The following is a 17,135-nucleotide window of genomic DNA, read 5'->3' as shown; positions in this document are numbered from 1 at the left end:
TGTTCCAGGCGTGTCCGGCTGGGAGGAGGCCGCGGGGTAGACCCAGGACCAGGTGGCGGGACTACATCTCCGCACTGGCCTGTGAGCGGCTAAAGATTCCCCAGGCAGAGCTGGTTGATGCTGCTAGGGAAAGGGATGTCTGGGGCTCCCTGCTGGAGCTGCTGCCTCCGCGACCCGACCCTGGATAAGCGGATGAAGATGATGATGATGATGATGAATGTACAGAAAACTCAGATAATTGTGGTGCTTTGGGACTTGTCAACCTACCGCCAAAGCAGCAAACATGAAATGGGAAGAGCGTAGGCTGCGTCATTCCCTTACAGACAACCGCGCAAATGCCTTAAAGTGACAGTAACACTCAAATACACATACTGTATACATCTCTGGTAGAATGGCAAGTGGAAGCATTATTAACCATGTTACACATGCACTGAAGTGGAAATTAGTTTATTTTATTCTAGGCTACTGTAGGCCTATTAAAGGCTAGGCTGTATGAGTTTAGTTGGCTATTTGATTGCAATTTTGATTAATTTTCACAAGTAATTAAGGGTATTTATCGGTCTATTATGAGTCTATATGAAACAAGTATACCACTTATTGAATTTGGTGCATTTTAACATATGTTTCAGTCATCCGGACATTTCAGAGATACGAACGACCTTCGGTCCCGTTGTGTTCGGATAAGTGGGGTCCTACTGTAGTTTGTGATTTAGCAATGGGTTGACTAATCACTAGATCAATATTTTCAGTTGGGGATAGGACTACAACACCACCTGTGCTGTGGCACCAGGAATCTGCTCTGACCACTGTTTTTATTCACCACCATATCATGTTATTATGCAGATTAAATGTACTGTATGTCTACGCGACACAAAAAAGGCTTTATATAAATGTTATTTTTGGACAATATTTTAATGCACTATTTTAATGCACTATCTCTGTTCTGTTCTGTTGCAGCTTTGATGCTGGGATGCCTGATGTGGTTGAGGCCAGAGAACACTGTGATGCAACACCAGTCAGGTGTCGGCTGCTGTGCAACGCTGATGTCCAGCCCCCCCAAAGATGGTCTTCAGGTGCAAGCCCCACCCGGACAGGACATGGCCAGACAGCAGTATCTGATCATGGATGGCTGTGACTGTGTCCATGATACAGGCAGTGCAATTACATAACATGTCAAGTATACTGTACAGTAGTATACAGTAGTGCAGAGTAAGTTCTCTATTGTATAGACAAGGTGTTCAATTGCTCAAGTGTTGTCAGGTGTTGATTCAAGTGATAGTGTAGAGCAGGGGTGCCCAATACGTCGATCGCGATCGACCGGTCGATCGCAAAGGTAGTGTGGGTAGATCGCATGGCATTGAAAAAAAATAATAAACACCCCCCGCCCCCCCAAAAAAGTTAGCCTATCATCCATCCTCACTATGGCATTTGCCACTTGATTGACGTACAGGTATGCCAGTCTGAGATCTCATCTTTTCAAACACACGGTTCACCACGCATGCGCGCCAGTTGCAATTCTCCGGCGAGCTGATTAGCCTACCTAGTTGATGTGAGACACACTGATGTGAGATGGCTTAGTAGGGGGAAATTCCTGCAGAGGTTCCGAGAGCTCTGTCCGGAGATAAAAGAGTTTCTCCTTGTCACTAAACATGCAGAACGATCAGTGGCTGCTAGACTTGGCATTTTTAACCGATCTGACCAACATGTTGAATGATCTTAATTTAGAGCTGCAAGGAAAAGACAAAACCGTGGTCAATATGATTAGCTCAGTTAATGCTTTCAAACGAAAATTGCAACATGTGTCCTCAAAACTGCAGCGCCATGATTTGGCGAACTTCCAAAACCTTGCGTCAGAGTTGGAGATGCAAAAGAAGGCTTGTGCGCAACTTGACAGTGCGCGTTTCGCAGAGCAGATTGGGACAATTGTATCAGAGTTTGACAAACGCTTTCAAGACTTTGCTGTACTCGAGCCAGTCGCTACATTTATGTGCTACCCATTTCAGGAAGATGTTGAGGTTGATTCACTCGCATCAAAAATCGCAACGCTGTTTCACCTGAACCCGTCTGGAGTGGAGGACGAGATGTTGACACTACAAGCTGACATTCAGCTGAAGGCCAGGGCTCATGGACAGTTCTGGAACTTACTCACAGAGGAAAAGTACCCAAACATGAGGAAATGTGCTACCTTCTTGACTGCATTATTTGGCTCCACTTATTTATGTGAGTCAGCCTTTTCCCACATGAAGATTATTAAGTCCAAATACCGTTCCACCATGACTGATGATCATTTGGAGGCCTGCTTGAGGATGGCTACCAGCAGCTACTGCCCGGACTATGCAACCCTGGCTGATTCCATTCAGTGCAAGTCATCAGAGTAAGGTAGGCTAATGACCAAAAATGTTGTGTTGTATTGTGCCATACGGGTTCATGCAGGTATGCAAGGTATACCAACATAAGATATACTCAGTGTATATATATATATAAAAATATGTTTAGCATTTTTAATGTAGGTAGATCATTTGGACTTGGTCATTTTAAAAGTAGCTCCCAAGCTGAAAAGGTGTGGGCACCCCTGGTGTAGAGTAGTGCAGAGTCAGTTGTCTATTGTATAGACAAGGTGTTCAATTGCTCAAGTGTTGTCAGGTGTTGATTCAAGTGATAGTGTACAGTAGTGCAGAGTCAGTTGTCTATTGTATAGACGAGGTGTTCAATTGCTCAAGTGTTGTCAGGTGTTGGTTCGAGTGTACAGTGGTGCAGAGTCAGTTGTTTATAGTACTCTGGTTGTACTATACATAGGCCCTCACTCTAATTATAACAATGGCACAACAAGGACCAACAAGTGAACACGTGACACCTTGCACCTTGTCTATACAATAGACAACTGACTATGCATCACTGTACACTCGAACCAACACCTGACAACACTTGAGCAATTGAAGACCTTGTCTATACAATAGACCACTGACTCTGTGCATTACATGCCTCTCTTCTTTACAAAGATGGTCACAACCACAACATGTCCTGAGAGCACATGCAAAATAACTTATAGGCTACTTTTAATGTGCATGTCTGTATGTTTAATAAAGCATTTAGGAAAGGTTTCAATCAAGACTTCAGTATTACCTATTCTGTTGAATACTATGTTTACAATTGTTCATTCATGATATTATTACAATTGACCTTTCAAGTCTGCCTACACTTAGGTTACTTAGCTAAGAACCATTTTAATTACAATTTACTTCTAAGGGCAAATACTTAACTTTCATATCTTTCATATCAATATAATATCAAGATCCTAGTAGATGTCCAAATAACCCACTGTGTCCTGGGTCTACTTATTCACCACCTAAAGGGAAGTGCAAAACAGCAAGTCATGACCTTTATCCAGAAACAAAAGTTGAACCCATTGCAGCAAAATAGCTAACATTACAGGAATCATCAGTGTAACTGCTTTAGCCACTGACCGCTACCATTAATGTTATGGAAGCTGCTGCTAGTTGTTGTGAGCCCATGAGCTTACTGGCTATCCTGCTCTCATTGTGCTGGATTAGCATTGGAAGCATTGGAACTGATGTGTCCAGGTGACAAGACCCATCTTTATTTATCAGACATTACCGTCCTACCAGTCCCGCACAGAAACAAGCCAGCCAACACACATAAGCCAGGCTTGACCTGGCCTGGTTTCTTTCTTATTATCTGTTCTTCCAGTGATCAGCACTTCGCAAGAGTACCTTGGTGTACAATACCCTTTTGTTATACTCTTCTACACTTCCATCATCGCGTTTATCCTCACCTCCTCCATCACCACCTGTTACTCCGTCGCTACAGCCAAAGACAAGGCCAGACTGCAACGCGTCATCCGCTCCGCTGAGAAGGTGATCGGCTGCAACCTGCCTTCCCTCCAGGCCCTGCACGACTCCAGGGCCCTGAAGCAGACTAGAAAATTTGCGTCCGACCCCTCACACCCCGGTCGCAATCTCTCCGTACCACCCCCCTCCCCCCACCGCCCCATGCCATAGAGACAGCTTGTTCCCTACAGCCACCAGCCTGATCAACAAGGCTCATGTGCCCCTCTGACCCCCCCCTGACCACTGATTCTATTGCACATGGCATGCACTGCACACAAAATCCCATCACACATACACTGTATGCATGAACATCGCACATTCATTACACTTTGTACACTCACCACAGACCATTGTGTATATTGTATTTTGTATTCATATTTAGTACTGCTCATTTGCACTGTCTTGTCCTTGCACTGTCCCATCTCATCCCTGAACCCTGTCCAATGTTGTCTCCATGTTATGCTCCATTGACCGAAGGAAATTCCTAGTATGCTGTAAACTACCTGGCAATTAACAGATTCTGATTCTGATGTCCATACCTGTCAAGTGCTTGTCAAGATAGAACCAAAGTTATTGACCAAAAACCATGAACCAATCAGCATTGAGCAAAGATATACCACGGACACGATCTGTAGGTTCCATGCATCACTCCAACCAAGTTTGGTAGCTCTGGCACCTTTAGAACCAAAGTTATTGACCCAAAACATTGACCAATCAGCATCAAGGATGTGTGGCCTCTATACCATGGACTTGTTCTATTAGGCCGCCAACATCACTCTCACTAAATTTCATGGCTCTAGGACCTTTAGAACCAATGTCATTGACCAAAAACCATGGACCAATCAGCATCAGGGGAGGTCATCCAATTTGCTAGGTGGTGCTGTTGAGATAAACTAGGGTCCTAGGCTTGCGGTCCTAAACCTGTGGCCTTCACTGCTGGTTCCCCAGCTCTGCAGACACAGGCTTGATAAGATGGCCCTTCTGTGGGAATCAGGAAATTACATTAAACTGGCTTGGGTTCTGTCCAATCACAAACAAGAAGTGTTGTCCTACCCTTTCCGTAATATCTGAAATGTCATGTTTTTGCAAAATGTTTTCGTGAAATGTCATTGTGTTTTCACAAAATGTGTTTTCACGAAAAGTCGTGTTTTGTGAAATGTCATCGTGTTTTGCAAAATGTCATCGTGGTTTGTGAAATGTCATCGTGGTTTGCGAAATGTCATTGTGGTTTGTGAAATGTCAGTGTGTTTTGCACTTCAGGGCCACCGTACACATGTCTCACAAGATCACTCCTGCATATAGTACAGGCCTGCTACTGTGGCAGGACATCTACAGTATAGGCCTATGGCCTCGGCTGCAGTAACTCATCAGTCATCGTGTCCTGATATCATTCACAGGTTGGTTACAGGGCTCTACTATGTGTGATGTTGGTTACATTGGGGGAAAATGAGAGCTTGCAGACTGTGTGCTGACTCTGGAGATTGGCAGTGAACCTGACCAGCTTCCAAGAAAAGCCTGATTGTAAATTGTCCCGCCAATGGCAAGGGATTTCCTTCAAAATATGAGGTTTGGACTTTTTCTTTTCATTATCCCTCTTTTAAAGGGGGGTTTCAGGCCTGACACAGTGGAGAGCCTTCAGGCCGGAGTGTGTCCACTCCCCAGCACTGGCTGCTACTGTTTCCGTGGTGTGTAGCACTGCATTATTACTTCATTAAACACGGGAGGATCATCTTTCTCTCTCCTGGGAGGCCAGGAGTCAAATCTAATCTTGTATCCAATGGCAACGTCTGTTCTGTATGAAGACGTTTATTTTCTCTTGGTCAGTATTTGTTTATGAAGTGCTATGCTGTCCCATAGTGTGTGTGTGTGTGTGTGTGTGTGTGTGTGTGTGTGTGTGTGTGTGTGTGTGTGTGTGTGTGTGTGTGTGTGTGTGTGTGTGTGTGTGTGTGTGTGTGTGTGTGCGTGTGTGTGTGTGTGTGAGGGCGCGTGTGCATACTTGTGTGTCTAACATATTTTGAAAGTCTTCCATTTGGTAGTAAAGCAGGACACACATCAGCACTTGAACCTAATGAAAAGCTTGCATTTAAAGGTGAGGTGGAATAACTTGGTAGAAAGGAAGTGAAAAATAAAACAAGCACAAAAAAGATGGTCTGTTTGGCTTAATTCCCCTCATGCAGCTGGACACCATCTCTCACATGCAGGTGGTCGACTGGGAGCAGGCACAGGGGAAATAATGGAAAATTCAGAAATTCCAGGGAGTTTAACATGACAATATAACCCCCTTTGTGAAATAACAGACCTTACAACGATTTAGCCTGTTGCACGGAGCCACCCAACACTCCGAGAGCGACGTCCAGCTCTCAGACAGAGCGCTTTGTTTAGGAAACTCTCTGTTTCTCCTCATAACAGTCAGACTGAATAGAGACATAACCTCAGATAAGGACAACATGCAGCAGAATGTAATGATTGGGCATACCTCCATATTATAGGTTTTAACATTTTGTTTGTCATGATGATTGAGTATGAAGCAGTATGTAAACAATGGGAACATATTGTACATTAGTAGGCTCTGTTATCTGGCATTATGTATATTCATGAGATAACCAACTTAGACAGGTATATCCGGTAAAGCCTCTCTCTAGCAGTGAGATGCTGTGGTGAGGTGTGTGTAATAGTAGGCCTCTCTCCACCAAGGATCTAATTTGGGAAACCACTGCATCTTTACAAGGTTCAGAAGGGAACCAACTTGTGTTAGTGCTTCCCCCCCCTCTGTTATAGCCTGTTTGCCAGTGTTTGATCAAGTTGTGATATGTGCTTAGGAATTTTAAGTTGAGAGCTTACATACAATTTCATATCTCCCAAACTTGGGAGTCAACTGGAAAACCAGGATTGGTCCTTAAGGGGGCATACATCCCATAATATTTGCATAGCTGGAAAAGAAAAACTGACATTATTGCCTCTCCCTGCGGCCATAAGCTATACATGGGAGAGGTGGACAGATTGAGGGGGTGAACTCACTGCCATGTCCACACATGACCTGCGAAAGCATTTATCTCCAGAAGTTAGGTGGGGATGCCTACGCCGAAACCAACCCCTGACGGGTCAATACCTCTGCCCTCAGCCCAGCCAAGAGATAGATGGGACAAACAAAACACAGCAGATCTTCCACTGCCAGTGAATACGTTGTCACAAAGGGCTTATTCACTGGTCCAAATGACAGATCTCTCATTCCTGAACTTTACTGAGAATGTTGATGACAATGATGAACCAGTTTGTGTTTCCGTGTGGGTTAGCCTCCGTTCCGCGATCCTACGTCACTTGGTTTTATTTGATTTCTGTGGATGCAGGGCAGATTCCTCCCCAGTGATGTCAAGGATGCGTGTCGGACCGAGGTGGACATGTCGGGGCGTGGGACGGGACGGGTGGGTGGCGGTGGGTGGGGGGGGGGGTTGGTGTAGCTGTGAGGAGGGGAGTGGTGTTGGGGTGAGCTCTAGGCTGCCCTGGGGTGCATTCCTTCAGCTTGTGAGCAGCCACAGCTCCTGATGATAAGTGAAAGTGCAGTGAGGAGTGTGTTTTCATAAGAATAATGCTCTGTCTCTCTCTCCCTCTCTTTTTTCTCTCTCTCTGCTCCTCACACCCTGTGGCCAATCATGTGTGACGGGGCAGGTCGTTCACCTTCACCTCTGGCCAGGTTCATCAACCACCTCCCACCCGTGTTCCCATCCAATCAGCATGACCTATGACCTATGACAATATGACCTCAAACTAAGATTTAAGTCAGCTCAATTATTGTCTCTTCTCCACTTGGCCTTCGTTCCATCAGGTGAGGAGAGCTGCTGATTTGTGCTGTGTAGCCCTCACATTAACCACTCCCCCCCTTTACCACCAGTGGTGCACTAATACATACAAAATGTTCCTGGGTGGAAAAATGTACTACATAATGCTGATGTCAGTCACATGTTGGCTCTTGGCAACAGTCCAAAAACAACTTGCCATAACTGGTGTCGTTCTAGCCTGGGGGTGGTCTTACCTCTGCTTAGTTCGAGGTTGGCTTGGTGATTGGGACCGGGGCTGCAGGCCCCCCACTTATGGAGAGAGACCCCCGAAATGCCCAATCAAATGTTTCTGTGGAGTCAGAGGGCCCTCTGACTGATCCGGTTTGGGTTTCAAACCGGATCAAACCAGAGTGTAGTCCCTCCGCCTTTTCTACGTTAGTTGTCCAATTTTGATTTGTGATTACATTATAATAAGCGTCATCATAATAAGGTAGTATAGTATAGTATAGTATAACTCTTGTTGTGTACTGTATCGCGTACAGTAAAATAGACAAATTTGAGCCTTGGCAGAAATGTTGATTCTTCTACAAGCACTGAACCTGTTTGAAGAATTCCCACAAGATGGCTACTGCATGCCCACAAGTCGGCTACTGCATGCCCACAAGTCGGCTACTGCATGCCCACAAGTCGGCTACTGCATGCCCACAAGTCGGCTACTGTATGCCCACAAGTCGACTACTACATGCCCACAAGTTGGCTACTGCATGCCCACAAGTCGGCTACTGCATGCCTACAAGTTGGCTACTGCATGCCCACAAGTTGACTGGATGGCATGCCAATGGCTACAGCACAGGCCTCTTCCAGCATCTTTCACCATGGTCGAATACAAAACTACTGTATATGCAAGCGCAACGCAACGCAACTTTATTTATACAGTACATTTCACAGAACGAGGGGAAAGTCAACGTGCTTCACATAGATGGATGTTAAAGGCATTGTCAGGTCTGAAAATAGATCTGCTGTTTTAAACACACCAGACCGTCATGTCTTTACTGGCGGAGAAGCGCTCACTCTGGGCCTGGGAGGCACAGGACGCTCTGGAGATCAGGTCCTTTCCTAAGAGTTGAGAATTAAGGTATTCATGAATTAAAATACCCCCTTTTATTAATCAAAAGAAAATGTGATACACCTACTGTATGAAAGGATAAAGTACAAGAAGTCTCTCCATGTTCAACCAAGTGTTCCTTCTGAAACATTCTATTCTATTCTATTCTATTCTATTCTATTCACTGAGACGTTGTATTTGCTGAGACAGAGGTCACAGTAAGGTGCCCCTGAATCTGTTTTCAAAACAAATTAATGTTTTAGCAGCTTCAACTTTTGACCCACTGCCTCCCCCTCACTCTGAGGACGCTATAACATAATCAAATAATCACAGCCAGGAACATTCTGCCACCTATCCAACCAGAAAGTCATTCCTTTAATTTTCTGTCAGTATCGATTTCACACTCTGTTGATCCTCATCTAGTGCCTTTTTATCGTGTTTGCACGCGACATATGCGTTATGGAGATGGGGCCTGCGTGTATATAGATCGCCAAACACGTGTTTGTGCCCGTAGCGCAAGATATCAAAGTCCATTGACGTCACGCTAATAGAACCGGCCTGCGGCGATGTTCGGTTCCATCAGGATGTTTCAAAGAAGTCCGTCTTGGCGCAGAGCCCAGGAACAGGCCTGGAGCCTCTCATCTCACTATCTCACATCAGCTCTCAACGTCTCCCAGCACTGCAGCTAAATGACCACACGCTCCTTTCACCCCCCCCACTCTCTATTTCTCTTTCTCTCTCTCTCATTTCTATCTCTCTTTTCTATCCATTGCTCATCCCTCTCTATCAGCTGTGCTCCTAAGTCATGGCTGTAAGCTACTCTGCCACAGAGGAACTCTCCATCTTCCTTTTAGATAGGCCTGCCAGCCAAGCAGCTGTAGCCACTGGTGCCCAGGCAGAGAGAAAGAGAGAGAGAGAGAGAGAGAGAGAGAGAGAGAGAGAGAGAGAAGGAAAGAGAGGGAGAGAGAGAGACACGGAGAGACAGTGAGACAGAGACGAGGGTGTAAGAGAGATACTAGCCCTCTTGAGCTGTCAGGGAGCATGAAGCCTTTACAGCAGGCCTGTCCCCTATCATATGACGACCTGTTGAACAGAGCTTTCCTTATCCAGGGCACTTGAGGGGTACACCTACGGGAGAGGGGGGGGGGGGGGTTAAGGGTTAGGATGTTGTTGTTTTTTATACTGTTTCAGAACTTTCACTAAAATCCAGAAACCCCAGAATCTTGCGGCGTGTAAATATAGCCTGTTGAGAGTGAAAGTGGCAATGAAATTTAAACATAGATTTGATAGAGGGGAGACATAAGTGACCTGAATGACAGGAAAGGCAGTAAAAGGAGGATAAACGACTGGTATGCATAGCCTCAACCTGATACCACGTTGGGTAGCCATTCCTTTTAAATTTTTAACACACCTTTAACCTAGGTGACGGAGATTAAGTAAGTAGCCGCCAATGTTTATTGGGTGTTGGGGATGTTTTATCTTGATTGTGTAATGACAGAACATGTCTAATGTTAGATGCATTCCTTTTAGGCGTTCGTAGCATCTGGACCTGTGCAGACAGACGTGTTCTGTAATTACAGTAAAGTGCGATCAGCCTCTCCAGAAACAAAACCTGCCATGCCCGATGGAAACGCAAAGCTGTGAAATGAGTCTGCGTCTGGAGGTAACAGAGACTTTAAACACAGCAGTGTTCCCTCCTAACGTTCACCGTTACATTTCGCCCGCACTCGCAGAGCAGGTTAAAACACAACTAACACTAAAACTAACGCAGAACTATTTCCGGTCATCAACGCCAATCACATCAGACCCTGGATAGCTGAAGGTAACCATAGCCCGGTCAGCCCTATCATCAACGTGTGATCTACTGGAAGGCTGTTGAACTACTGGACATGTTTCATATGAGCTCACCGTGAATCATCGGGTCAGGTCACAGACAGAAGCAGCAGGAACTCAGCAGGCAACTCGGAACTGAGATCACAGTGGACACATCACAGTGAAGGCCGACGAGGGAGCCGTAAACGGGCAGGAAAGTAAAGAAGTGCCCCCCACCCCCCATCCCCCTCCCCCGTGCTGTGTCTGAGGTCAGATGTCGTCGGTGCATAAACACGCCTGTAAACACCCCGAGCGCCATATGGCGTAGCAGGAGAACCCGGCCCACGCCAGGTGTGCCAGATGAGCCTCCCCTGGGACATCTGGTGTGCTGCACAGCAGGGGGGGGCGCCTGTCTTCTAACTAGACCAGGGCCTCCTCATGAGGATTTAGTTGAAATGTAGGTGGATCTTCCAAACATGCTGAGAAAAGTAAAGTACAGTGTACATGATATGTAGGCTAATGTAGGCTATAAGATCTCTTGAATGTGTATTGTAGGACAAGTATTGATGTTAGTTCCGGGAATTGGGTCCCATGGACGATATTAGACTGATGCGCGCCCATCGGGTTCAGGATGTGACTCACCTCATCTCCTTGAAACAGCTTTAGATATCAGACCCAGAGCAGTGAATGTTGGCGTCAGATGTGCATTCGTCCACTCACCGGTCAGCAGGGCCCGATAGGCAGGCCAGCAGGAGAAGGCAGAGAATCCTCTGTGGAGAGAAAACACCCCCCTCTTGCTGAGGTGAGATCATAATGGTTCCCTCCAGAATACACGGGCCAAACCACTGACCTGGGGAGTGGGGGTTCTAGACAGCTGACACTTCAGCGTCATTCACGGGGTCATGCGTTCTTAAGGAGATTTGGGATGGCTGCTTGATGTGTCTCTGATCCTGAGTGACAGTATGGAACTGCTGTTGACGCCAGACCCTTCTACGGCATCTTAGGGGCCCACATGCGTTCCAACACAGACGGTTCAAGACAGGTCAGCTCTCGTCGAGAGCTACACAGACCAGAGTTGTGTTAGTTTTTTTTTTCTTTAACTGTTCCTTCGGTTGTGGGAGGGAGAGGGGGGAAGGGTGGGTGTCTCCTGGCATAATCCCCTCTACCCCTCAGGGTGCATGGAGAGAGTATCCAGTGACCAGCTTCAGATCACAGACCATTCCCTCAGACAAAGACCCCAACAAAGAGGAGGCTGAGGAGATTAGCCATCAATGCCCTCCTCTGCCTCCAGCCAAGCAGGGCTGCCAGCCCCCCAGGTCAGGAGAGGGTTAGTCTGTCAGACCTCAGGAAGCTGGCTGGGCCGCATGGTGCTGGGCAACATGCCCCTGAAACAAGAGCTTATTGCACGCTACCTTAAGTTGTGTGTGTGTGTGTGCATACGTGTGTATGTACATGCGTGCCTGTGTGCGTGTGTATGCATGTGTGAGTGAGTGTGAGTGTGTGTATGTGAGTGTGTGTGTGTGTGTGTGTGTGAGTGTAGGCGCATGTGTCCGTGCGCACTCGCATGGTTAGCCTACTCTCAGTATAGTATAAGAGTCATCTTTCTGTCCACATACCCTCACAGGAAGCTTAGTTCAATGTACCGTACACTTTCCCATTTCCCTCGGGAAATCGGTTCATATTTTGGCCCAATAGCCTCCTATGCCTCTAAACCGATGCGTAGCCTCCATGGCGACAGCATGAAATCTACCAGAAATGAGTCCTACTTACATGTTACCTGCTTAAATAAACGTAGGGTCCGGGGGAGAAACTGTCACCTGAACGCAGTGCCTGCATAAATGTTTGTACATGGTTCAGAGCCAAAGACCTTGAGCCACAACCAATCCACACTGCCCACTGGATTCTACACAGAGTGTGTTCACATGCGTTTGGACTGTATGCCATTCATATATTGCTTTCGTACGGGATCTGTTTCATGTTACAGCCGGTGAGGTGATGCTGTTTCCGATCACGGCCAGTCACTAATTAGCCCAATGACAGAGATGAGGCATGCGCTTGGTTGACTGGAATATACTTTGTTGAGCCTTCTTCAACGGGGTGTATTCTCGCGACATCAAAGATCACATTATTTGCCAACCAGAAACAAATAATAAATGGACTACACTTATATAGCGCTTTTCCACATTAGCGGCACTCAAAGCGCTTTACAATGGCCTCTCATCCACCCATTCACACACCAATGGCGGTAGCTGCCATGCAAGGTGCTAACCTGCTCATTGGGAGCAATTTGGGGTTAGGTGTCTTGCTCAAGGACACTTCGACATGTGGACAGTCGGAACTGGGATTCGAACCACTGACCCTTCAATCATTGAACGACCCACTCTACCAACTGAGCTACAGCCGCCCCTAATAGAAAGCCTACTCATTCATCTGTTATTTTGTAAACATCCATTGGAGCTATATTTTAGCTGTGCAGAATTTCCTACCGCTAAATAGTAGGACCTGTTTTGGAAAAGAGCAGAGAGTAACAGGCTGGCCTTTGTGCCATGGTTAAGTCACTCTGAGCTAAGAGCTGCAGTCGGCACTGGTGAATTTCAGAGGGCAAAAGCTCTGGCAAGGATTTCAGACTCGCCACGGAGTGGCATATAAACAGGATGTCCACCTGCCACACGCATTTCCTGTTTCTGACGGGGGGATCTGACGTGCGCGCGGGTAGCGCACAGACCCAGGACCTAGGGGGCGGAACTACCACAGACAGGTACAGTAGTGTTGACGACTGGCAGCTTCAATGTTCCAGTGTTACTGAGCCAGGAAGAGAATGTGCACAGTGATTGGTCAGACAATTCTATTGACATGAAAGGTGGTGCACAGGTGTCTGTAGGGGCACGGTGATTCATAGGTTCCTGGTACTGAGCATCATCCTCAGGTGTAGGCCAGATGCATGTACTGCACGTCCAACCAAGGTCTTCAACGTTCCTGAGAATAGTTCCTTAATCTGAAACCCCTGCCTTGTTTTCTCAACATGTGATATCAGTTCACAGAACAGCTGGCTTCTCCAGTGATTCCGGTGCTGGAATCACGCTCACAGGAAGAACATGTGAAAACGGTCAGGCTTTGAGAAACATCATCAGCTTTGTCCATGACGAGAAACTAATTACATATTCTTCAAAGACTCATAAACTTGAGGCTTCTGCAAAGTATCTTGCCCTGGAAATAAACTCAGAATGTGTCATTTGTCTACGTGCTGTTCAGGTTTAGCCCTAAAGCTATTTTCCAGCCATGGTACAAGCAGCCCCTGTGTCCTGGAGCTCAGAAACTTCCCTACGCAACCGGAGAGAGAGAGAGAGAGAGAGAGAGAGAGAGAGAGAGAGAGGGAGAGAGGGAGAGAGAGAGAGAGGTGGGTGTGTGTGAGAACATTTCTCCCGTTTTCAGCCTCAGAAGCATAGCCCTTTAAGGAGCACCTATATTGGCCTCCTGACCTGGTGTATATCCTCTGTGAAGAGAGGCTTTGTTTGTCCCAGACAGCTCATGACTTACCCTTTAACGCACACCTCTATAATAGTATCTGTGTGTCTGTGATTTTCCATTTGGAAAAATTGTGAGCTTTTAACCTCACATCCCTCAGCTTTGCCACGGCCCTGAGAGACGGCCATCGTGAGCCTGGTGGACAGTGGCCTCACTGTAGCTGTCGCGCGACTGCCGCGCTTTCGTGTGTGCTCTCAGCCAAAGTAAATCCAGCTTAATCACAGAAACCACTTCCAGTAATTTGCTCCCACCTGAGAATTATATATAGCGTATTCCAGCGTGTACAGTTTGGCGTCAAAGCTCACACACTTGATGTGATTCAACCACACGACACCTCCTCAGGAGTTCACCGTACGCACTGCGACGCCTGGTTATAGAACTTCTTCGATGCACGTGATGTGGCAGTTACCGCCACTCTGCCTGTCTGGTATTTACATCCGCCGGCACGTCTGAGGTCATCGCCACCGTATACTGACTGAACTCCAGGCCTTACTTGACCTCTGGCAGGTCAGCTTAGCCCACGGTCTAATCTCATAACCACCCGACAGCTGTTTTTGCGCAGCATAGGGGGGATGCTAATCGCTCTTTCATTCTTAAGGCCTTTCGTCCACAAGTCTTTGAGGATTTAAGGTTGAGGCTCATTCCAAGTCTGTCATAGTGTTAGACTCGTTCCTCGCTAGAATTACTTAGTAGCTATAAGCAGCATCTCGCCTTGTGAGATGGTCAATTGTTTTTATAGCTCTTTTCGCCATTGTGAGCAGGTTGGCTAGTTGTAGATTGTTGAGCACTGAGCAGTACAGTCAGATCTCATTTTTTTGCGGTAACAGATCAAACCGGAAATAGTTGAGGTCGAGGGACGAGTTGGTGGATTTTTTTTTTTTTTTTTTTTTTTAAAGGTAGCCTAGTTTAAGTAATAAATACACTTTTAAAATGAATGATGACCTAACACAAACTGGTACAAACCACAATTATGTATTTAATAATTGTGTTAATTAGTAAAAATTTTAAAAAAACTTTTTACGAATTTAAGCAGAGTTGGGCTGGCCAATCAGGGGGGGCACTTGCCCCCCCTGCCCCCCCTATAAAATCGCCCATGATCGTCACATTATGCACTTCCACTTCCACCCCAATACAAACATACACACACACACACACACACACACACACACATGGGGCTATATCAGAAAATCAGCCTTGTCTTAGCAGTCATCGGGCACACAGGGATCATTGCGGTGCCGCAGCCTGGTGGTGTGGGGTGAGGGAGGGATGACTGGGAGCAGTGTTTGCTGCTGGACGGGTGACAGTGTGGGTCAGGGGTTCACCCCCCCACCACCACCACTAACACCACCACCAGACACAGCTCCCTCCGGGCAAGGCTCTCTCTCTCTCTCTCTCTCTCTCCCTCCCTCTCTCTCTCTCTCTCTCTCTCTCTCCCTCTCTCTCTCTCTCTCTCTCCGGGGCTCAAAGGGAAGGTTTGACGCGGGGTCTGGGAAGCGCCAGGCAGCCCTTCCCCTCCACATCCTGAGGGCCAGCGGAGCGGCAGCGTGGAGGCAAACAAGGTGCACACTGTGATGTCCACGCAGACCGGGGGGGGGGGGGGTCAGGTTACCTCCACCAGGAGGTGTGTTACCACAGAGACGCTCACTGTGGACCCAGGGGGGGGGGGGGAGAGAGGAGGAGGAGGGGGGAGGAGGAGGAGGAGGAGGAGGGAGAGGAGGAGGGGGAGCAGGACGCTGGAGGGTGTGAGGCCCGTGGGGAGGAATGGGAGCGCTGCTTAAACTGGAGGAATTACAAATCATCCTGCATTCCATAAGTGGCCTCGGCCTCATTTTGGGAGCCTATTAAATGTATTCTTTTTCTGAGGGCTGTAAACCATTGAGATTGATGGAGCGTCTCAATTGATGTATCAATCTCAATATTTGATATGACCAACCAACATGGTTTTCTTTGCATGTTTCATCTTAAATAAAACAAACTCAATCAAACAAAGTATTAAGCTGACAGTACATTTCCCCAGTCAGTACCTTAAATCTCATTTATTGCTGTGTCTCCATGTGAGCCCCTAGCAGTCTACAATACAGGCTTTCCATGTGTGAACATTCAGGTTAAGTGCCAACAAGATAATAACCCTAAAGTCATCCCCTACAGGACTCAGGCTAAATGGACGCAATTTGAGAAAACAACCAAGCTCCACCTCAAGGCAACCTCACCTGTCATTCCACGGTGTGGGTGTTTGGTGCAAAACACAGAGGAAATTGCTTCCGACGGTAAAAAAAAATTGTTGCCAGTCTAAATTAAGTACAGTACAATAACGTCCTTCAGTAACACAGAACCTATCCCCCAAAAGTACTACTGTGCCAGAAACAATTCTGTCGAGTGGCAGACACAGATGGTGCTGCTTGTACATTCTTCTAAGACCACTAAGAAGACTGCATCCATTTCGGGCAGTTATTTTCCCCTCACTTCTTGAAACAATCAGGGCAACCATTACATCACACCACACTCCCCGTGTTTCAGCACCTTGGACAGCCCAGGCGGGCAGATGTTGGCTTGTTGGCAGATGTTGGATGTTGAAGATGGCTTCTTGACTGCTGATGCCACCACACACATGCTATACATGTGTTCATCCATTACCACTCTATTACTATCAGGACAATATATTTACTCATTGTAAGGAAAAATTAAAACAAAAAATAAAATAATTTGAGCTTCACAGGGGAACTTATGGTCTATAAAGACCATATATATAAATATAATGTATTGTTATTGTGGTAGAATTTTATCAGGATTAGAAGCGAATGAAGTAGAGGAAAGATAACGATCCCATCTGCTCTGGTCAATCAATCAATCAATCAATCAATCAATCAAAGCTTTATTTGTATAGCGCATTTCATACCCAGAGGCAACACAATGCGCTTTACAGAGAACAAGGGAGGTGGGCATACGACCCACCCCTACATATTCCAGAGGGAAGCAAAAAAACAGTATCACCCAGGGGCCAGATAAGTGAGCTGTAAAAAAATTCTTCCCTGACCCCTCTCAACAAGGCGATCGAGCAAGCTCCTGGAG

Source organism: Borostomias antarcticus (genome assembly GCF_949987555.1).
Source record: "Borostomias antarcticus genome assembly, chromosome: 2".
NCBI lineage: Eukaryota > Metazoa > Chordata > Actinopteri > Stomiiformes > Stomiidae > Borostomias > Borostomias antarcticus.
This window is presented reverse-complemented; position numbering follows the sequence as displayed.